The following is a 23,308-nucleotide window of genomic DNA, read 5'->3' on the forward strand; positions in this document are numbered from 1 at the left end:
GGAGTTGGGCCGGGTCACTTCTCACAATATGCCAAGTTGTCTAGGAAGGCGAGCAAGTTCTGGCTCGAGTTTCTGGCTGTCCCCAAAGTTTCCATGATTACAACCGCAACTATGGCGCTAGGCAGAGGTACACATGCTGTATCCTTTTTTTGTAGCGCAGGAAATCTAATTGATGTGGTCCTCACCTCCCAGTATGACAGTTGTGGGATGCAAATTTGGAGTCACCCTTAACAGATGATGATTGGGACTTACCCCATGGACACCTGAACCTGATTTTGAGTTATTCCAGATTTCAGATGGCCCATTTTGATTTTGTCCACATCACTTATATGACAACCATGGGGCTGCAAAGAATTCACCCTGACAGATCCCCTGCTTCTCCCAAATGCAAGATGGAGAGGGCTGATTTTTTTCACATGGTGGCAAGCTTTGGTCAGCTTTCTGTTTTTTCGCAGGCAGTGGGACCTAAACTAATGGAAATAATGAATATTTCCATAAAGCTCTTGCTCTATTATAGCTTGCTTATTCTCATACGTAAACCTGAGAGTGGCAGATTAAATACAAATTTGCTTCCTCTAGGTTTGGTGCTGGTGAAGCACTGTGTTGCCTATCACTGGATGAGAACATATGGCCCCTCTCTAGTGTCCTGGAAGAGGGATCTTTGAGAGTGGACTATATCACAGCAAATCAGAATGAAGATGGTTAGAACAGATCTGAAGCCCAAGGATGATTTGGAATTGTGGTTTGATATGATAACTATGTTAGTGTCAGAGGCTGGGGTTTGGAGCCAGGGGAGTGGTGGTACGGTGAAAGATTTAACTCCATTGTACTCCTTGTGTGACTTAGTTTCTAATGTGGCCATGCTTGTGTGCTTCACCTGTGCTGCCTCTATTGTTGTTTATGCTTCACAAAATAAATACCATTTTAAAAAAAACTAAAAAATAATAGCCAGGAGAGTCATTTTTCTAAATTTAAAAATGGCTGTGAGCAAGGTTGGCTTTGGAGTTTAACAGCACCTGCTGCAGAGTTCCTTGTGTGTCCAGCTGCTGTAGAGAGATCAGAGTTTTGTCTAGTGGCAGCTTTGACTCATTCTAAAGTAGCATAGAGGGTTAATATACCTGCTACAAATCATGTGTACCATGCAAATCACAGAACTGTATTTTATGTGGATAGCTCAGTTGGTTACTGTGTTTGTCATAGAGATCCTTTTCTTACATAAGTTACAATCTCAATATCGCACAGTGACCTGTGTACTGTCATCAATGAGCTGTATCCAAACTACATGATAAGGGTGGAATGTCATGTTTATAATGTGTGTGTGATTTAAAGTGCTCTGACACCATACACAGGTTTGAGTAGCGCTATAAAACAAATAAAATGCATGTAAAACAGGGGCTAGGGAAGGATGAGGGTCACTGTTGAAGAGTGGTAGTGAGGGAATCTATGGAGAGGGAAGTCATTGAGGGGGTAAAAAAAAGATTGTCAGACTGGGCACCATCAGCACCAAAGCCTGCCCAGTCTGTGTGCACTGGCCTCAGTCCATCCCGTTTCAAATTAAACTTCTCCACCAATGCAATTGAGCCATGCCATTGACTAGAATCAGTAACAAGTTTAAAAACCTATGCACCGACAAATAATATATAGCACTTACAGAGCTATCAAATTAAGTAACTTCTATTTGTAATATCCAAGATAGCTTTGAGTTTGGTTCATAAAGAGTTACTTTTTCTTGTAGACACCTAGCAATAGAACATTTAGGCCCTCATTACAACCCCGGAGGTCGGTGTTAAAGCGGCAGTAATACCGCCAACAGGCCGGCGGTAATAAAAATGGGATCATGACCACTGCAGAAACCGCCAACACATACAGCCACTTTAACACTCCAACCGCTACAGCGGTAGTAACCAAAACCGCGGCGTGAACCACCAACAGCCAGATGGAAGACAATGTACCGCCCACCCCATTACAACCCGCCTATCTGCCAGCTTTTCCAGGGCAGTACCAACGCCATCAAAAGCACGGCGGAAACAGTACTTTGAAGGGAAACCACTCACCTCTCGACACTCAAGGAAGAACCAGGATGCCATGGAGCCTGAGCTGCAGGTCCTCCCCATGTTGGTGTATCTGTTCATATACCAGGAGTACCAATGGCGGTGACGATGACCACGGTGAGTACTGCACCTAGCACATGGGGGGGGAGGAAAAAGAGAGTGACACACACACACGCAACACCCCCACCCCCACCCTCACCCTCACCCCCAACACCATACACACAAACACATGCAACAACATTACAAATACACCCCGTAATCCTCAGGAATAACGCAAGGACAAAAGGAATTGAGTCAAATGAGTGTTATATTAGAAATAGTTAGAAATACGTCAATAATTCAAAAACAGTATTTACAAAATATAAAATATTTACAAAAGGCGGGACAATGTCCACTCAAAATGTCAGTGGCCCACTGGGCCAAAACAAATAGGCAAAGCCCACACTTGACTCCTGCCTCAATACGGAGAGAAAACTGCAGGGGCATCAGGTTGAAAACACACAGGCACCTCAGGGGGAAGGGGGTCACCTCAGATGATACAACGCCACTGCTCCTGGAGGGGGCTACATGCCCACTGCTTGGTCCTGGGGAGTGCAAATCCACAGTCTCTCAAGTGGGTGGTTTGCCTACTGCTTGGTCCTGGGGAGTGCAAAGCCACCGTCTCTCAAGTCTCTCAAGTGGGTGGTTTACCCACTGCTTGGTCCTGGGGAGTGCAAAACCACAGTCCCTCAAGTTTCTCAAGTGGGTGATTTGCCCACTGCTTGGTCTTGGGGAGTGCAAAGCCATAGCCTCTCAAGTCTCCCAAGTGGGTGATTTTCCCACTGCTTGGTCCTGAGGAGTGCAAAGCCACAGTCCCTCAAGTCTCTCAAGTGGGTGGTTTGCCCACTGCATGGTCCTGGGGAGTGCAAGCCCACAGTCTCTCAAGTGGGTGGTTGGCCTACTGCTTGGTCCTGGGGAGTGCAAAGCCACAGTCTCTCAAGTGGGTGCCAGATCCCCACTGGTTCTGGAGGGGGCTTTGTGCCCAGTGTGCTTCATCCTGCCAAGGATAGGATGAGTGGATGCCTTCTTCCACTGGTTCTGGAGGGGGCTTTGTGCCCAGTGTGCTTCATCCTGCCAAGGATACGGTGAGTGGATGCCATCTTCCACTGGTTCCGGAGGGGGCTTGGTGCCCAGTGTGCTTCAACCGGCCAAGGATAGGGTGAGTGGATGCCTTCTTCCACTGGTTCTGGAGGCGGCTTGGTGCCAAGTGATGCAGCACATGGGCTGTGCAAGGTCACAGTCACTCACCTGGGTGTCAGATCCACACAAATTTCTGTGGGCAGGATGCATGACACACCATGGATGCATGACTACAGTCCATTCGCTGATGGGGACGGCTGTACAGTGGTTGTAGTGCCGGTGCAGGTGGCGGTGCTGCCAGTAGAGGGGGGAGGCTCCAGCCCTTCCCCTGCAGCCTCGGACGGCTGCCACCTGGGGCTGCTGCTGCTGGTGGCGGTGCTGCTGTCCGCGGTGCAGGTGGCGGTGCTGGCTGCGGGGCAGGTGGCGGTGCTGGCTGCGATGCAGGTGGCAGTGCTGGCCCCGGTGCAGATGGCGGTGCTGGCCGCGGGGCAGGTGGCGGTGCTGGCTGCGGTGCAGGTGGTGGTGCTGCCTGCGGTGCAGGTGGCGGTGCTGCCAGTGTAGGAGGGAGGCTCCAGCCCTTCCCCTGCAGCCTTGGACGGCTGCCCACTGGGGCTGCTGCTGCTGGTGGCAGTGCTGCTGTCCGCGGTGCAGGTGGCAGTGCTGCTGCGGTAGAGGTGGCGGTGCTGGCCGCGGGGCAGGTGACGGCGCTGGCCGCGGTGCAGGTGGCAGTGCTGCCAGTGAAGGGGGAGGCTCCAACCCTTCCCCTGCAGCCACAGATGGCTGAAGTGTCCTGGCTGGTGTCCTGTGCCCCTTCCTGCCCTTGGCAGATGGTGGTGCCTCCTTGCTTCTGCCTGCTGGAGTCTTTACCTTGGCCTTGCTGGCTGGTTGTGCCTCCTTCTCCTTGCTGGATGCCCTCCCCTTTTTGCCCTTTCCTGGTGGCGGAAGCTTCTTGTCCTTGGCAGGTGTTGGTGGCACACTGGCTGGGCTGATGGGCGCCTCCTTAGGGCCTCCCAAAGCTGCAGAAACCACAGCGGACATGGACTTGGTGGCTGAGGTGCTGGGCTGGGTTTGGGCCACCCTAGCCCGAGGTGAAGGACGGGAGAGGGGGAGGGGCAGGGAAGACGTCAAGGGTGGCGAGGAAAAGCTTCTTAGGGACACTGGGGTGGGAAGAGAGTAAAGGTTTGGGAGTGGAGGAAGAGGGAGTGGTTGTGGGAGGTGTCAGTCTGCTGTGTTTGGGTACAGGTGCATTAGATGGATGCTGTTGTGAGGTAGATGGCTGTTGGGTGGGTGTGTGCTTGTGTTTGTGTACTTTGGGAGGAGGGGTCACAGACACAGTGGGAGAGGACATAGGGGACGTGTGCATGGATGTGGGGGTGCTGACTGCCAGTGAGGGGCTTGTAGTGATAGGCGTGCTGGTGATGGAGGTACTGGATGAGGATGTAGTGCATGCAGGTGTGAGTAGAAACGATACTGGGAGGGAGGTGGACGATGAGGAGGAGGGGAACACAGTGGAGGCAGTGAATGTTGGTGTGTCTGCTTCTGGATGATACTTGTGTGAGTGCCTGTGGGATGATGTGTGGTGCTTGTGTTTGCTTGAACCACTTCTGTGTGTTGATTTGGGTGAATGCTGGTCTGAAGGTGTTCTTGGGATAGGTTGGGGTTGAGGGGATTGGGCCTGGGTGGAGGAAGTTGGAGGAGGGAGACTGGAAACAGGGACAATGGCTGCCATTAGTGCTGAGGCCAGAGCCTGAAATGCTCTCTGTTGGGCCGCCACGCTACAGTGAATACCCTCCAGGTTTGAATTTCTTTGTTACAAATGCCTTTCGACACTCCTGAATGGCATTCAGTATGGTTGACTGCCCAGCAATGAGGGATCTCAGGAGGTCAATAGCCTCCTCACTCAGGGCAGCAGGGATGACTGGGGTAGGGTCTGAGGTGACTGGGGCAAAGTAGATGCCCACCCTCCTGGGTGAGCGGGCACGGGAAACACGCTGAGGGGCTGCTGGGAGGGCGGTGCTGGTACGGGGGCGGCGCTGTACTTGTTGTTGGAGTGGGCACAGAGGTGTCCACCAATGTCAGGGAGCTTCCATCGGAGGAGGAGTCGCTGTCTGTAGTGTCCCCTCCTGTCTCTGTCGTGGTAGTCCCCTTGCCCACCATCCCACTGGTGCCCTCACCTTCGGTGGATTCGGCCTCCATGCCCAATTGTGGGATGCAGCTCCCTCCTTCGCCAGTGCCTCTGCTCCTCCGCCAGATGATGCTAATGCACATAAGGACAGGGTGACAAAACAAAAAAGGTGGGGCGAGACAGAGGATACACTTGGTCAATGCCAGCAACAACACTACCGTTGGCGTACACAACTTACAGGTATCAGCCCTATGCACTAGGCCATGCACTACTAGTTACAAAGCTAGTCACCAACCCATGGGCAACATTGCCTAACACCATCAGCTGCATACCTGAAACCAACAGGACCCTGCCCAGAAGTAGATGCCCACTAACACTATTGGGGTTGGAGTGCTTCAGAGCCTGACCAACAAGGGACCTAACCCTGCCAGTTCGCCCTGGCCTAGGGGCACCCACAGCTCACATCCCCCACCCATGTACAACTTTAACGCGTGCAAAGTAATGAATCTGATTCTGTACTCACCCCCTTGTGGCTTCTGTGATGCCTTCAAGTGCCCATCCAACTCCGGATAGGCCACCGCCAGGATGCGGAACATCAAGGGGGTCAGGGTACAATGGGCACCCCTTCCTCGTTGGGAGGCCAGCCCCAGCTGGGCCTCTGCCATCTTCCTTGCCCAGCGGCGCAGGTCCTCCCACCGGTTGCGGCAGTGGGTTCTCCGCCTGTCAAAGACCCCAGGGTCCGTTCCTCCTTGGCGATGGCACACCAAAGACCTTTTTCTGATGGGCGCTGACCTGCAGGGAAATATACATAGAAAAAAGGGATTAGTCATACCGTCTGGACTGTTACACTCAAGTCCCACAATATCCCTCCCATCCCCTTACACACAGACATCGACCACCAGACATGCATCACTCTACCCAGGACCCCTCAGCACCCCCCCTACACAAGGCTTACACACACAGCACTCCATACATTCATGGACCACTCATCATGCTCACAGTTTACTCACCTGTTTGTCTGGAGGACCATGGAGTGAAGTATACTGGGGTAGGACCCCATCCACCAGTCTTTCCAACTCCTCCGAAGTGAAGGCAGGGGCCCTTTCCACAGACAAACGATCCATTTTCGCTTCCAGACACAGGTCACAGCAGCACTTGCAGTATAGGTCCCCTCCTGTTGAAGGTCAGGTAGCAAGTGATTGAACAGATAGAAAATGGCGGTCACGTCCGCGGCGGTGCGTACAATCACCGCCGGCGTACATCGAAATTACCTCATTTCCACTTGTCTCTCCTCAGAGGTCAGGCAGCCGCCATTTCTGGGGAGCAAAGGCCATGGCACCTAACTGCGTCACAGCAGACATTGGTACATCAACTGACTTTCGAATTCACATACTGTTTCTGTAAAGGAAGAAATGCATTTTCATTGCAACATATGTGTGACTATGACCCTCTGCTCAACTTTTTTCACCCTAGAGTTCAACCACTGAGGATGAATAGAAGATGGAGACATCCCCGTGTACAGACCCCTTGTGGACCTGGCGACTATGGAGGACAGGCACATTATCCTTACCTACAGTCCTGATCGGGCCACAATCCAAGAAATGTGTGCCCAATTGGAGCCAGACCTGATTTCAGCTATCCGCCACCTCACAGGTATAGTATCCCCTCTCTAGTGCAGGTCCTGTCAGTGCTCCGTTTCCTGGCAAGTAGTTCCTTCCAAACAACAGTGGCCATGGCATCAGGGATGTCTCAGCCAATGTTCTCCAACGTGTTGACCAGAGTGTTGTCTGCCCTGCTGAAACACATGTGCAGCTACATTGTATTCCCCCAGGTGGAGCATTTGGCCACAGTGAAGGCTGACTTTTATGCCCTGGGGCATCTCCCCAACATCATTGGTGCCATTGATGGTACCCATGTAGCATTTGTCCCCCCCCCGGAAAAATAAACAAATGTTCAGGAATAGAAAAACCTCTCACTCTCTGAATGTGCAGATGGTGTGTTCGGCAGACCAGTACATCTCCTATGTGAATGGCAATTATCCTTGCTCTGTGCAGGATGCCTTTATCTTGAGGAATAGCAGCATCCTAAATGTGATGGCTCAACTCCAGAGGCACCGAGTGTGACTAATAGGTGAGCCCATGGTCCCCACTCAGTAAATGTTGGTGCATAGGTAAGGGGTTGTCCCTAAGGGTGAGTGTGTGTCTAACAGGTATCCCTCGATATTTGCAGGTGCCTCTGGTTACCCCAACCTCTCATGGCTACTGACCCCAGTGAGGAATGCCAGGACAAGGGCAGAGGAACGTTACAATGAGGCACATGGGCTAACAAGGAGGATAATTGAGAGAACCTTCGGCCTCCTGAAGGCCAGGTTCAGGTGCCTCCATCTGGCTGGTGGATCCCTGTACTACTCACCCAAGAAGGTGTGCCAGATCATCGTTGCATGTTGCATGTTGCACAACCTGGCCTTGAGATGCCAGGTGCCTTTTCTGCAGGAGGATGAGCCTGGAGATGGTCTTGTGGCAGTGGTGGAGCCTGTGGACAGTGAGGAAGAAGAGGCAGAGGATGAAGATGTGGACAACAGAAGTTGTCTCATTCAGCAGTACTTCCATTGACACACAGGTAAGACACTGTCACTTCACTTTACATTGTAGTTTTGTGTTGGACATTGGACATGGCAGCTTGATTTCCCTATGTCTAAGGCCACTTACTGTACCCTTTGGCATCTCAATTTTCAGATCTCTGTGCCCCACTCTGGCTCCTGGTGTGATTACTGCTGCCTATTACAGGTCATACCAATGTATATATAACTGTACATATGAATTCCAATGTTTACAGATTGTTGAACAAATACAGATTTCAATCAGTTACAGACTCCAGACTTGTATGTGTTCCAAGGGTGTTTATTTTAGTGCTAAGAGGCGGACGGGGATGTGCAATGGGCTGGGGTGATGGTGGAGGAATGTCCAGTTAGAGTCCAGTCTCTTTGTATCCTAGGTGCATTGTCCAAGGGGGCATAGGAAGGAGAGTAATGGCAGTTCAAGGTGGACAAGGTGATATAGTGGGACAGAAGGGTGACATTCAGGAGAGTCCTATTTCCTGGCAGGGGTCTTGGCACCCCGTTTGCGGTGTGGTTCTCCTTTTGCAAGGGGTAGGGTGCTGGTGGCCTGTTGTTCCAGTGGAGGTGCCTCCTGTCCACAGGCTCCGGCGGAGGTTCTTCGGTGTGGCTAGTGCCAGGGGCCCGTTGGTGTGCCACTGCCTCCCTCATGGTGTTGGCCATGCAGCCAGCACCCCTGCAATGGTGACCAGGATGGTGTGGATGTGTTTGAGGTCCTCCCTGATCCCCAGGTACTGTCCCTCCTGCAGCCGCTGGGTCTCCTGCAACTTGGCCAGTATCTGGCCGAAGGTCTCCTGGGAATGGTGGTATGCTCCCAGGATCCCTGCAAGTGCCTCATGGAGAGTGGGTTCCCTGGGCCTCTCCTCCCACTGCCGCACAGCAGTCCTCCCAGTTTCCCTGATGTCCTGTGCCTCTGTCCCCTGAACCATGAGCCCACTGCCACTGACCCCAGGTCCCTGATTGTCTTGGGTTTGTGGGGTTGCCTGGGGTCCCTGTAGTGGTGGACACACTACTGATTGACATGTCCTGGGGACAGTGGTATGGGCCCGCTGGGTGGGTGCTGTGGTGGTGTTTCCTGAGGGGTAGGCTCTGTGGTGGTATGGGACTGTGGCAGGGTAACCGATTGTCCAGAGGTCCCTGATGGGCCAGGTTGGTCATCGTGATCCAGGCATGCAAGGCTGCAGTCATCACCGTGGGCCTCTTCTGTGGTGGGACTGGATGTTGGTGGCACCTCCTCTCCGGTGACGTTGAGTGGGGGACCTGTGGGTATGTAAATGCAGTTTTATTGTATCTGCGTGTGCCCTCTTGTGCATGGGTGTGTTTCCCTGTATGGTTGTGATAGCCCTGTCAGCTTTGCCTTGTGTGCGTTGGTGATTTTGTGGGCTAAGTGATTCTCTCTAATGGGCATTGTTGGAGGCTGGCCTGGTTAGTAGTGGTACCAAGGGGTACTTACACTCTGCATCAGGTCCAGTTATCCCTTATTAGTGTAGAAGAGGTGTCTAGCAGCTTAGGCTGATAGAAAAGGTAGATTAGCAGAGCAGCTTAGGCTGAACTAGGAGACTTGTAAAGCTCCTACTATACCACTGGTGTCATATGCACAACATCATAAGAAAACACAATATACAGATATACTAAAAATAAAGGTACTTTATTTTTATGACAATATGCCAAAAGTATCTCAGTGAGTACCCTCAGTATGAGGATAGCAAATATACACAAGATATATGTACACAAGACCAACATTATGCAGTAATAGCAATAGAAAGCACTGCAAACAATGTACAGTCACAATAGATTGTAATGAGAGCACATAGGTATAGGGGCAACACAAACCATATACTCTAAAAGTGGAATGCGAACCACAAATGGACCCCAAACCTATGTGACCTTGTAGAGAGTTGCGGGGACTGTAAGAAAACAGTGAGGGTTAGAAAAATAGCCCACCCCAAGACCCTGAAAAGTAGGTGTAAAGTGCACCTAAGTTCCCCAGAGAGCACAGAAGTCTGATAGGGGAATTCTGCAAGGAAGACCAACACCAGCAATGCAACAACGATGGATTTCCAGATGAAAGTACCTGTGGAACAAGGGAACCAAGTCCAAGAGTCACACTCAAGTCGGGAGTGGGCAGATGCCCAAGAAATGCCAGCTGAGGTTGCAAAGAAGCTGCCACCGGATGGTAGAAGCTGTGGATTCTGCAAGAACGAAGAGGACTAGGAACTTCCCCTTTGGAGGATGGATGTCCCACGTCGCGTAGAAGCTTGCAGAGGTGTTCCCACACAGAAAGACCGCAAACAAGCCTTGCTAGCTGCAAGGGTCGCGGTTAGGGTTTTTGGATGCTGCTGTGGCCCAGGAGGGACCAGGATGTCGCCAATTGCGTGAGGAGACAGGGGGGACGTCCAGCAAGACAAGGAGCCCACTCAGAAGCAAGCAGCACCCGCAGAAGTGCCGGAACAGGCACTACGAAGAAGAGTGAACCGGAGCTCACCCGAAGTCACAAAAGAAGGTCCCACGACGCCGGAGGACAACTCAGGAGGTCGTGCACTGCAGGTTAGAGTGTGCACAAAGGAAATCCTGGAAGAGTGCACAGGAGCCGGAGCAGCTGCAAATCATGCGGTACCCAGCAATGCAGTCTAGCGTGGGGAGGCAAGAACTTACCTCCACCAAACTTGGACTGAAGAGTCACTGGACTGTGGGAGTCACTTGGACAGAGTTGCTGAGTTCCAGGGACCACGCTCGTCGTGCTGAGAGGGGACCCAGAGGACTGGTGATGCAGTCTTTTGGTGCCTGCGGTTGCAGGGGGAGGATTCCATCGTCCCACGGGAGATTTCTTCGGAGCTTCTAGTCCAGAGAGGAGGCAGACTACCCCCACAGCATGCACCACCAGGAAAACAGTCGAGAAGGCTGCAGGATCAGCGATAAAAGGTTGCTGTAGTCGTCTTTGCTACTTTGTTGCGGTTTTGCAGGCGTCCAGAGCAGTCAGCGGTTGATTTCCTTGGCAGAAGGTGAAGAGAGAGATGCAGAGGAACTCTGATGAGCTCTTGCATTCGTTATCTAAAGAATTCCCCAAAGCAGAGACCCTAAATAGCCAGAAAAGGATGTTTGGCTACCTAGGAAGGAGGATAGGCTAGCAACACAGGTAAGAGCCTATCAGAAGGAGTCTCTGACATCACCTGCTGGCACTGGCCACTCAGAGCAGTCCAGTGTGCCAGCAGCACCTCTGTTTCCAAGATTGCAGAGGTCTGGAGCACACTGGAGGAGCTCTGGGCACCTCCCAGGAGAGGTGCAGGTCAGGGGAGTGGCCACTCCCCTTTCCTTTGTCCAGTTTCGCGCCAGAGCAGGGCTGGGGGATCCCTGAACCGGTGTAGACTGGCTTATGCAGAGATGGGCACCATCTGTGCCCATCAAAGCCTTTCCAGAGGCTGGGGGAGGCTACTCCTCCCCAGCCCTGACACCTTTTTCCAAAGGGAGAGGGTGTAACACCCTCTCTCTGAGGAAGTCCTTTGTTCTGCCTTCCTGGGCCAAGCCTGGCTGGACCATAGGAGGGCAGAAACCTGTCTGAGGGGTTGGCAGCAGCTGCAGTGAAACCCCGGGAAAGGTAGTTTGGCAGTACCCGGGTCTGTGCTAGAGACTCGGGGGGCAGAATGGCATTGGGGTGACAATTCCATGATCTTAGACATGTTACATGGCCATGTTCGGAGTTACCATTGTGATGCTATACATAGGTAGTGACCTATGTATAGTGCACGCGTGTAATGGTGTCCCCGCACTCACAAAGTCCGGGGAATTTGCCCTGAACGATGTGGGGGCACCTTGGCTAGTGCCAAGATGCCCACACACTAAGTAACTTAGCACCCAACCCTTACCAGGTAAAGGTTAGACATATAGGTGACTTATAAGTTACTTAAGTGCAGTGGTAAATGGCTGTGAAATAACGTGGACGTGGAATTGTCAGAGCTCCCTATGGGTGGCAAAAGAAATGCTGCAGCCCATAGGGATCTCCTGGAACCCCAATACCCTGGGTACCTCAGTACCATATACTAGGGAATTATAAGGGTGTTCCAGTATGCCAATGTGAATTGGTGAAATTGTTCACTAGCCTGTTAGTGACAATTTGGAAAGCAAAGAGAGAGCACAACCACTGAGGTTCTGGTTAGCAGAGCCTCAGTGAGACAGTTAGTCATCACACAGGGAACACATACAGGGCACACTTATGAGCACTGGGGCCCTGGCTGGCAGGGTCCCTGTGACACATACAACTAAAACAACATATATACAGTGAAATATGGGGGTAACATGCCAGGCAAGATGGTACTTTCCTACACAACCCCCCCCCCCCAAACGAAGGACAATAAGACTAGCCATGACCTGATGAGTCTTCATTGTCTAAGTGGCAATATCTGGAGAGTCCATCTGCATTGGAGTGGGTACTCCCAGGTCTATGTTCCACTGTATAGTCTATTCCCTGTAGGGATATGGACCACCTCAACAATTTAGGGTTTTCACCTTTCATTTGTTTTAGCCAAAGTAGAGGTTTGTGGTCTGTCTGAACAATGAAGTGAATGCCAAACAGGTATGGCCTCAACTTCTTCAGTGCCCAGACCACAGCAAAGGCCTCCCTCTCTATGGCAGACCAACGCTTTTCTCCAGGGGTCAACCTGCTGCTGATAAAAGCAACAGGTTGATCCTGGCCATCAGAATTGAGTTGTGATAAGACTGCCCCTACCCCTAATTCAGATGCATCAGTTTGGACAATGAATGTTTTGGAGTAACAGGGGCTTTTTAGGACAGGTGCAGAGCACATGGCCTGTTTCAGCTCCTCAAAAGCTTTTTGACAGTTAGCTGTCCACAATACCTTTTTAGGCATTTTCTTTGAAGTGAGGTCATTAAGAGTTGCTACTATGGAGCCATAGTTCTTTATGAACCTCCTGTAGTACCCAGTGAGGCCTAAGAAGGCTCTCACCTAAGTCTGAGTTGTAGGGGGAACCCAATCTATGATAGTTTGGATTTTCCCCTGAAGTGGTGCAATCTGTTCTCCACCTACAAGGTGTCCCAGATAAACCACTTTCCCCTGCCCTATCTGGCACTTTGAAGCCCTGATAGTGAGGCCTGCCTTTTGCAGGGCCTCCAAAACTTTCCACAGGTGGACCAGGTGATCATCCCAGGTGGAGCTAAAGACAGCTATATCATCTAGATATGCTGCACTAAAAGCCTCCAACCCTTGCAGGACTGTATTCACCAACCTCTGAAAAGTGGCAGGTGCATTTTTCAAACCAAAGGGCATTACTGTGAATTGGTAGTGCCCTCCAATAGTCGAAAATGCAGTTTTTGCTTTAGCATCCTCTGATAACTTGATCTGCCAATACCCTGCAGTCAAATCAAAGGTTCTTAGATACTTGGCACATGCCAGTGTAATTATTAGCTCATCTGCCCTGGGTATAGTGAGCATCAGTTTTGGTTACTTGGTTGAGACCTCTGTAGTCTACACAAACTCTCATTTCCCTTTTCCCATCTTTGGATGAGGCTTTGGTACAAGTACCACAGGAGAGGTCCATGGACTTTCAGAGTGCTCAACCACTCCGAGTTCAAGCATTTTCTGAACTTCTTCTTTTATGCAGTCTCTGACATGGTCAGGCTGCCTATAGATCTTACTTTTGACAGGCAAGCTGTCTCCAGTATCTATAGTGTGCTCACACCAAGAAGTGGTGCCTGGCACAGTAGAAAAGAGTTCAGAAAACTGACCCAGGAGATTTATGCAGTGGTCTTTCTGCTCAGCAGTAAGACAATCTGCCAACACTACACCTTTCACTAGAGCATCTTGTTCTGTGGAAGAGAAGAGATCAGGGAGAGGTTCACTCTCTTCTTCCTGTCCTTCATCTGTTGCCATGAGCAGGGTGAGATCAGACCTGTCATAGTAGGGTTTTAGGCGATTGACATGGAGCACCCTAAGGGGACTCTTGGCAGTGCCTAAGTCAACCAAGTAGGTGACTTCTCCCTTTTTCTCAACAATAATGTGGGGACCACTCCATTTGTTTTGGAGTGCTCTTGGGGCCACAGGCTCCAAGACCCACACTTTCTGCCCTGGTTGGTACTGAATCAGAACAGCCTTCTGGTCATGCCATTGCTTTTGGAGCTCTTGGCTGGCCTGAAGGTTTTTGCTGGCCTTTTTCATATACTCAGCCATTCTGGATCTTAGGCCAAGTACATAGTCCACTATGTCTTGTTTAGGAGCTTTTAAAGGTTGTTCCCAACCCTCCTTTAGAAGTGTTAGAGGACCTCTTACAGGGTGCCCGAATAGGAGTTCAAAGGGGCTGAAGCCCACTCCTTTCTGGGGTACCTTCCTGTAAGCAAAAGGAGGCAAGGTAACAGGACATCCCATCTCCTCCGTAGTTTTTCAGGGAGTCCCATTATCATTCCTTTGAGAGTTTTGTTAAACCTCTCAACCAGTCCATTTGTTTGTGGATGATAGGGTGTGGTGAATTTGTATGTTACACCACATTCCTTCCACATGGCCTTTAACCACTTCTGTGCCTTGGACGAGATGATCTCGTCCAAGGCTACAGTTCCCCTGTGCCTTGGACGAGATGATCTCGTCCATGGCACAGGGGAACTTGGGGGCGCGCTAGCGCGCCCTCCGTGCAAACCCACTCCCCCCCCATGTCGGGGATGGAAGGGGAAGACCTTCCCCTTCCACCCCCGACCCCCCCCACCCCCCGCGCGCTGATTAGTCACAGGGGCCTCCCTCGTTGTGCTGGAAGCTCTGCATCCAGCGCGATTGAAAAAGAAATGCAAAAGCATTTCTCTTTCAATCACTTGGGAGGCCCGGAGGGGCTTCAAAGGGAAGGAAAAGTATTTCCTTCCCTTTGAAGTCTCTCCGAGGGTTTCAAAAGCCGGATTGCTTGCAATCCGGCTTTTGAAACCCCACTAGACACCAGGGATTTTTTTTTTTTTTATTGTTATTGACAAAAGGGAGCGACCCCTTGGGCAAGGGTCGCTCCCAGGGGGGGCATATTTTCGGGAAGGCCTTTTCTGCCCCCCCTGGGGGCAGAAACCTCTAGGCACCAGGGACCATTTTTTATTTTTTTTATTTTTTTATGTTTCTTTTTTTTTTTTTGGTGGGGAGCGACCCCTTAGGCAAGGGTCGCTCCCCTTGGGGGATAATTATATTTTGGCCATTTCTGCCCCCCTTGGGGGCAGATTGGCCTATTTTGATGAGGCCAATCTGCCCCCAAGGGGGGTAGAAACCACTAGACACCAGGGAATTTTTTCTTTGCGTGAATTTCACGCAAAGGGAGCGACCCCTTAGGCAAGGGTCGCTCCCTGGGGGGGAGGGCAATTTATTTTAGGCCATTTCTGCCCCCCTGGGGGCAGATTGGCCGATTTTAGGTCAATCTGCCCCCAAGGGGGCAGAAACCACTAGGCACCAGGTATTTGTTTTGTGGCGCCAATGTCACGCAGGGGGAGCGACCCCGTAGGCAAGGGTCACTCCCGGGTGGGGTGGGGGTTGGGGGGCAAATTTATTTTAGGCCATTTCTGCCCCCCCGGGGGCAGATCGGCCTAATATTAGGCTGATCTGCCCCCGGGGGGGGGCAGAAACCTCTAGGCGCCAGGGCAATTTTTTTTTTGTTTGTTTGTTTGTTTTTTTAGAGATGGGGAGCGACCCATCAGGCAAGGGTCGCTCCCCTTGGGGGGCAAATTGTATTTAGGCCATTTCTGCCCCCCTGGGGGCAGATTGGCCGATTTTAGGTCAATCTGCCCCCAAGGGGGCAGAAACCACTAGGCACCGGGGATTTGTTTTTTGGCGCCAATGTCACGCAGGGGGAGCGACCCCGTAGGCAAGGGTCGCTCCCGAGGAGGGGGGCTGGGGGGGGGACAAATTTATTTTAGGCCATTTCTGCCCCCCCTGGGGGCAGATCGGCCTATTATTAGGCCGAACTGCCCCCAGGGGGGGGCAGAACCCTCAGGGCACCAGGGCAAAATTTTTTGTTGTGTTTTTTTTTTTTTTTTTCGAGATGGGGAGCGACCCATCAGGCAAGGGTCGCTCCCCTGGGGGGCAAATTGTATTTAGGCCATTTCTGCCCCACTTGGGGGCAGATTGGCCGATTTTAGGTCAATCTGCCCCCAAGGGGGCAGAAATCACTAGGCACCTGGGATTTGTTTTTTGGCGGCAATGTCACGCAGGGGGAGCGACCCCATAGGCAAGGGTCGCTCCCGGGGGGGGTGGGGGCTGGGGGGGGCAAATTTATTTTAGGGCATTTCCGCCCCCCCCCTCCTGGGGCCGGCTGAGCTAGAGGCCAAACTCCACAGGTAGGCACTTTGCAAAAAACACCTCTGTTTTCTGTGAAAAAATATGTTCTGTCCACGTTGTGTTTTGGGCCATTTCCTTTCGTGGGCGCTAGGCCTACCCACAGAAGTGAGGTACCATTTTTATTGAGAGACTTAGGGGAACGCTGGGTGGAAGGAAATTTGTGGCTCCCCTCAGATTCCAGAACTTTCTGCCACAGAAATGTGAGGAACATGTGTTTTTTTAGCCACATTTTGAGGTTTGCAAAGGATTCTGGGTAACAGAACCTGGTCCGAGCCCCGCAAGTCACCCCATCTTGGATTCCCCTAGGTCCCTAGTTTTCAGAAATGCACAGGTTTGGTAGGTTTCCCTAGGTGCCGGGTGAGCTACAGGCCAAAATCCACAGGTAGGCACTGTTTTCTTTAAAAAAATGTGATATGTCCACGTTGCGTTTTGGGGCGTTTCCTGTTGCGGGCGCTAGGCCTACCCACGCAAGTGAGGTATCATTTTTATCGGGAGACTTGGGGGAACGCTGGGTGGAAGGATATTTGTGGCTCCTCTCAGATTGCAGAACTTTCTGCCACAGAAATGTGAGGAACATGTGTTTTTTTAGCCAAATTTTGAGGTTTGCAAAGGATTCTGGGTAACAGAACCTGGTCCGAGCCCCGCAAGTCACCCCTCCTTGGATTCCCCTAGGTCTCTAGTTTTCAGAAATGCACAGGTTTGGTAGGTTTCACTAGGTGCCGGCTGAGCTAAAGGCCAAAATCTACAGGTAGGCACTTCGCAAAAAACACCTCTGTTTTTTTCCAAAATTTAGGATGTGTCCACGTTGCGCTTTGGGGTGTTTCCAGTCGCCAGCGCTAGGCCTACCCACGCAAGTGAGGTATCATTTTTATCGGGAGACTTGGGGGAACGCTGGGTGGAAGGAAATTTGTAGCTCCTCTCAGATTCCAGAACATTCTGCCACAGAAATGTGAGGAACATGTGTTTTTTTAGCCAAATTTTGAGGTTTGCAAAGGATTCTGGGCAACATAACCTGGTCCGAGCCCCGCAAGTCACCCCTCCTTGGATTCCCCTAGGTCTCTAGTTTTCAGAAATGCACAGGTTTGGTAGGTTTCCCTAGGTGCCGGCTGAGCTAGAGGCCAAAATCTACAGGTAGGCACTTCGCAAAAAACACCTCTGTTTTTTTCCAAAATTTAGGATGTGTCGACGTTGCGCTTTGGGGTGTTTCCTGTCGCCGGCGCTAGGCCTACCCACGCAAGTGAGGTATCATTTTTATCGGGAGACTTGGGGGAACGCTGGGTGGAAGGAAATTTGTAGCTCCTCTCAGATTCCAGAACTTTCTGCCACAGAAATGTGAGGAACATGTGTTTTTTTAGCCAAATTTTGAGGTTTGCAAAGGATTCTGGGTAACAGAACCTGGTCCGAGCCCCGCAAGTCACCCCTCCTTGGATTCCCCTAGGTCTCTAGTTTTCAGAAATACACAGGTTTGGTAGGATTCCCTAGGTGCCGGCTGAGCTAGAGGCCAAAATCTACAGGTAGGCACTTCGCAAAAAACACCTCTGTTTTTTTCCAAAATTTAGGATGTGTCCACGTTGCGCTTTGGGGTGTTTCCTGTCGCCGGCGCTAGGCCTACCCACGCAAGTGAGGTATCATTTTTATCGGGAGACTTGGGGGAACGCTGGGTGGAAGGAAATTTGTAGCTCCTCTGATTCCAGAACTTTCTGCCACAGAAATGTGAGGAACATGTGTTTTTTTAGCCAACTTTTGAGGTTTGCAAAGGATTCTGGGTAACAGAACCTGGTCCGAGCCCCGCAAGTCACCCCTCCTTGGATTCCCCTAGGTCTCTAGTTTTCAGAAATGCACAGGTTTGGTAGGTTTCCCTAGGTGCCGGCTGAGCAAGAGGCCAAAATCTACAGGTAGGCACTTCGCAAAAAACAGCTCTGTTTTCTCCCAAAATTTAGGATGTGTCCATGTTGCGCTTTGGGGTGTTTCCTGTCGCCGGCGCTAGGCCTAACCACGCAAGTGAGGTATCATTTTTATCGGGAGACTTGGGGGAACGCTGGGTGGAAGGAAATTTGTAGCTCCTCTCAGATTCCAGAACTTTCTGCCACAGAAATGTGAGGAACATGTGTTTTTTTAGCCAAATTTTGAGGTTTGCAAAGGATTCTGGGTAACAGAACCTGGTCCGAGCCCCGCAAGTCACCCCTCCTTGGATTCCCCTAGGTCTCTAGTTTTCAGAAATGCACAGGTTTGGTAGGATTCCCTTGGTGCCGGCTGAGCTAGAGGCCAAAATCTACAGGTAGGCACTTCGCAAAAAACACCTCAGTTTTTTTCCAAAATTTAGGATGTGTCCACGTTGCGCTTTGGGGTGTTTCCTGTCGCCGGGGCTAGGCCTACCCACGCAAGTGAGGTATCATTTTTATCGGGAGACTTGGGGGAACGCTGGGTGGAAGGAAATTTGTAGCTCCTCTCAGATTCCAGAACTTTCTGCCACAGAAATGTGAGGAACATGTGTTTTTTTAGCCAAATTTTGAGGTTTGCAAAGGATTCTGGGTAACAGAACCTGGTCCGAGCCCCGCAAGTCACCCCTCCTTGGATTCCCCTAGGTCTCTAGTTTTCAGAAATGCACAGGTTTGGTAGGTTTCACTAGGTGCCGGCTGAGCTAAAGGCCAAAATCTACAGGTAGGTACTTTGCAAAAAACACCTCTGTTTTTTTCCAAAATTTAGGATGTGTCCACGTTGCGCTTTGGGGTGTTTCCTGTCGCCAGCGCTAGGCCTACCCACGCAAGTGAGGTATCATTTTTATCGGGAGACTTGGGGGAACGCTGGGTGGAAGGAAATTTGTAGCTCCTCTCAGTTTCCAGAACATTCTGCCACAGAAATGTGAGGAACATGTGTTTTTTTAGCCAAATTTTGAGGTTTGCAAAGGATTCTTGGTAACAGAACCTGGTCCGAGCCCCGCAAGTCACCCCTCCTTGGATTCCTCTAGGTCTCTAGTTTTCAGAAATGTACAGGTTTGGTAGGTTTCCCTAGGTGCCGGCTGAGCTAGAGGCCAAAATCTACAGGTAGGCACTTCGCAAAAAACACCTCTGTTTTCTCCCAAAATTTAGGATGTGTCCACGTTGCGCTTTGGGGTGTTTCCTGTCGCCGGCGCTAGGCCTACCCACGCAAGTGAGGTATCATTTTTATCAGGAGACTTGGGGGAACACTGGGTGGAAGGAAATTTGTAGCTCCTCTCAGATTCCAGAACTTTCTGTCACAGAAATGTGAGGAACATGTGTTTTTTTAGCCAAATTTTGAGGTTTGCAAAGGATTCTGGGTAACAGAACCTGGTCCGAGCCCCGCAAGTCACCCCTCCTTGGATTCCCCTAGGTTTTTAGTTTTCAGAAATGCACAGGTTTGGTAGGTTTCACTAGGTGCCGGCTGAGCTAAAGGCCAAAATCTACAGGTAGGCACTTCGCAAAAAACACCTCTGTTTTTTTCCAAAATTTAGGATGTGTCCACGTTGCGCTTTGGGGTGTTTCCTGTCGCCAGCGCTAGGCCTACCCACGCAAGTGAGGTATCATTTTTATCGGGAGACTTGGGGAAACGCTGGGTGGAAGGAAATTTGTAGCTCCTCTCAGATTCCAGAACATTCTGCCACAGAAATGTGAGGAACATGTGTTTTTTTAGCCAAATTTTGAGGTTTGCAAAGGATTCTGGGTAACAGAACCTGGTCCGAGTCCCGCAAGTCACCCCTCCTTGGATTCCCCTAGGTCTCTAGTTTTCAGAAATTCACAGGTTTGGTAGGTTTCTCTAGGTGCCGGCTGAGCTAGAGGCCAAAATCTACAGGTAGGCACTTCGCAAAAAACACCTCTGTTTTCTCCCAAAATTTAGGATGTGTCCACGTTGCGCTTAGGGGTGTTTCCTGTCGCCGGCGCTAGGCCTACCCACGCAAGTGAGGTATCATTTTTATCGGGAGACTTGGGGGAACGCTGGGTGGAAGGAAATTTGTAGCTTCTCTCAGATTCCAGAATTTTCTGCCACAAAAATGTGAGGAGCATGTGTTTTTTTAGCCAAATTTTGAGGTTTGCAAAGGATTCTGGGTAACAGAACCTGGTCCGAGCCCCGCAAGTCACCCCTCCTTGGATTCCCCTAGGTCTCTAGTTTTCAGAAATACACAGGTTTGGTAGGATTCCCTAGGTGCCGGCTGAGCTAGAGGCCAAAATCTACAGGTAGGCACTTCGCAAAAAACACCTCTGTTTTTTTCCAAAATTTAGGATGTGTCCACGTTGCGCTTTGGGGTGTTTCCTGTCGCCGGCGCTAGGCCTACCCACGCAAGTGAGGTATCATTTTTATCGGGAGACTTGGGGGAACGCTGGGTGGAAGGAAATTTGTAGCTCCTCTGATTCCAGAACTTTCTGCCACAGAAATGTGAGGAACATGTGTTTTTTTAGCCAAATTTTGAGGTTTGCAAAGGATTCTGGGTAACAGAACCTGGTCCGAGCCCCGCAAGTCACCCCTCCTTGGATTCCCCTAGGTCTCTAGTTTTCAGAAATGCACAGGTTTGGTAGGTTTCCCTAGGTGCCGGCTGAGCAAGAGGCCAAAATCTACAGGTAGGCACTTCGCAAAAAACACCTCTGTTTTCTCCCAAAATTTAGGATGTGTCCACGTTGCGCTTTGGGGTGTTTCCTGTCGCCGGCGCTAGGCCTACCCACGCAAGTGAGGTATCATTTTTATCGGGAGACTTGGGGGAACGCTGGGTGGAAGGAAATTTGTAGCTCCTCTGATTCCAGAACTTTCTGCCACAGAAATGTGAGGAACATGTGTTTTTTTAGCCAAATTTTGAGGTTTGCAAAGGATTCTGGGTAACAGAACCTGGTCCGAGCCCCGCAAGTCACCCCTCCTTGGATTCCCCTAGGTCTCTAGTTTTCAGAAATGCACAGGTTTGGTAGGATTCCCTAGGTGCCGGCTGAGCTAGAGGCCAAAATCTACAGGTAGGTACTTTGCAAAAAACACCTCTGTTTTCTCCCAAAATTTAGGATGTGTCCATGTTGCGCTTTGGGGTGTTTCCTGTCGCCGGCGCTAGGCCTACCCACGCAAGTGAGGTATCATTTTTATCGGGAGACTTGGGGGAACGCTGGGTGGAAGGAAATTTGTAGCTCCTCTCAGATTCCAGAACTTTCTGCCACAGAAATGTGAGGAACATGTGTTTTTTTAGCCAAATTTTGAGGTTTGCAAAGGATTCTGGGTAACAGAACCTGGTCCGAGCCCCGCAAGTCACCCCTCCTTGGATTCCCCTAGGTCTCTAGTTTTCAGAAATGCACAGGTTTGGTAGGTTTCACTAGGTGCCGGCTGAGCTAAAGGCCAAAATCTACAGGTAGGTACTTTGCAAAAAACACCTCTGTTTTTTTCCAAAATTTAGGATGTGTCCACGTTGCGCTTTGGGGTGTTTCCTGTCGCCAGCGCTAGGCCTACCCACGCAAGTGAGGTATCATTTTTATCGGGAGACTTGGGGGAACGCTGGGTGGAAGGAAATTTGTAGCTCCTCTCAGATTCGAGAACATTCTGCCACAGAAATGTGAGGAACATGTGTTTTTTTAGCCAAATTTTGAGGTTTGCAAAGGATTCTTGGTAACAGAACCTGGTCCGAGCCCCGCAAGTCACCCCTCCTTGGATTCCTCTAGGTCTCTAGTTTTCAGAAATGTACAGGTTTGGTAGGTTTCCCTAGGTGCCGGCTGAGCTAGAGGCCAAAATCTACAGGTAGGCACTTCGCAAAAAACACCTCTGTTTTCTCCCAAAATTTAGGATGTGTCCACGTTGCGCTTTGGGGTGTTTCCTGTCGCCGGCGCTAGGCCTACCCACGCAAGTGAGGTATCATTTTTATCGGGAGACTTGGGGGAACACTGGGTGGAAGGAAATTTGTAGCTCCTCTCAGATTCCAGAACTTTCTGCCACAGAAATGTGAGGAACATGTGTTTTTTTAGCCAAATTTTGAGGTTTGCAAAGGATTCTGGGTAACAGAACCTGGTCCGAGCCCCGCAAGTCACCCCTCCTTGGATTCCCCTAGGTTTTTAGTTTTCAGAAATGCACAGGTTTGGTAGGTTTCACTAGGTGCCGGCTGAGCTAAAGGCCAAAATCTACAGGTAGGCACTTTGCAAAAAACACCTCTGTTTTTTTCCAAAATTTAGGATGTGTCCACGTTGCGCTTTGGGGTGTTTCCTGTCGCCAGCGCTACGCCTACCCACGCAAGTGAGGTATCATTTTTATCGGGAGACTTGGGGGAACGCTGGGTGGAAGGAAATTTGTAGCTCCTCTCAGATTCCAGATCATTCTGCCACAGAAATGTGAGGAACATGTGTTTTTTTAGCCAAATTTTGAGGTTTGCAAAGGATTCTTGGTAACAGAACCTGGTCCGAGCCCCGCAAGTCACCCCTCCTTGGATTCCTCTAGGTCTCTAGTTTTCAGAAATGTACAGGTTTGGTAGGTTTTCCTAGGTGCCGGCTGAGCTAGAGGCCAAAATCTACAGGTAGGCACTTCGCAAAAAACACCTCTGTTTTCTCCCAAAATTTAGGATGTGTCCACGTTGCGCTTTGGGGTGTTTCCTGTCGCCGGCGCTAGGCCTACCCACGCAAGTGAGGTATCATTTTTATCGGGAGACTTGGGGGAACGCTGGGTGGAAGGAAATTTGTAGCTCCTCTCAGATTCCAGAACATTCTGCCACAGAAATGTGAGGAACATGTGTTTTTTTAGCCAAATTTTGAGGTTTGCAAAGGATTCTGGGTAACAGAACCTGGTCCGAGTCCCGCAAGTCACCCCTCCTTGGATTCCCCTAGGTCTCTAGTTTTCAGAAATTCACAGGTTTGGTAGGTTTCTCTAGGTGCCGGCTGAGCTAGAGGCCAAAATCTACAGGTAGGCACTTCGCAAAAAACACCTCTGTTTTCTCCCAAAATTTAGGATGTGTCCACGTTGCGCTTTGGGGTGTTTCCTGTCGCCGGCGCTAGGCCTACCCACGCAAGTGAGGTATCATTTTTATCGGGAGACTTGGGGGAACGCTGGGTGGAAGGAAATTTGTAGCTTCTCTCAGATTCCAGAACTTTCTGCCACAAAAATGTGAGGAGCATGTGTTTTTTTAG

Source organism: Pleurodeles waltl, chromosome 10 (assembly GCF_031143425.1).
Source record: "Pleurodeles waltl isolate 20211129_DDA chromosome 10, aPleWal1.hap1.20221129, whole genome shotgun sequence".
Lineage (NCBI taxonomy): Eukaryota > Metazoa > Chordata > Amphibia > Caudata > Salamandridae > Pleurodeles > Pleurodeles waltl.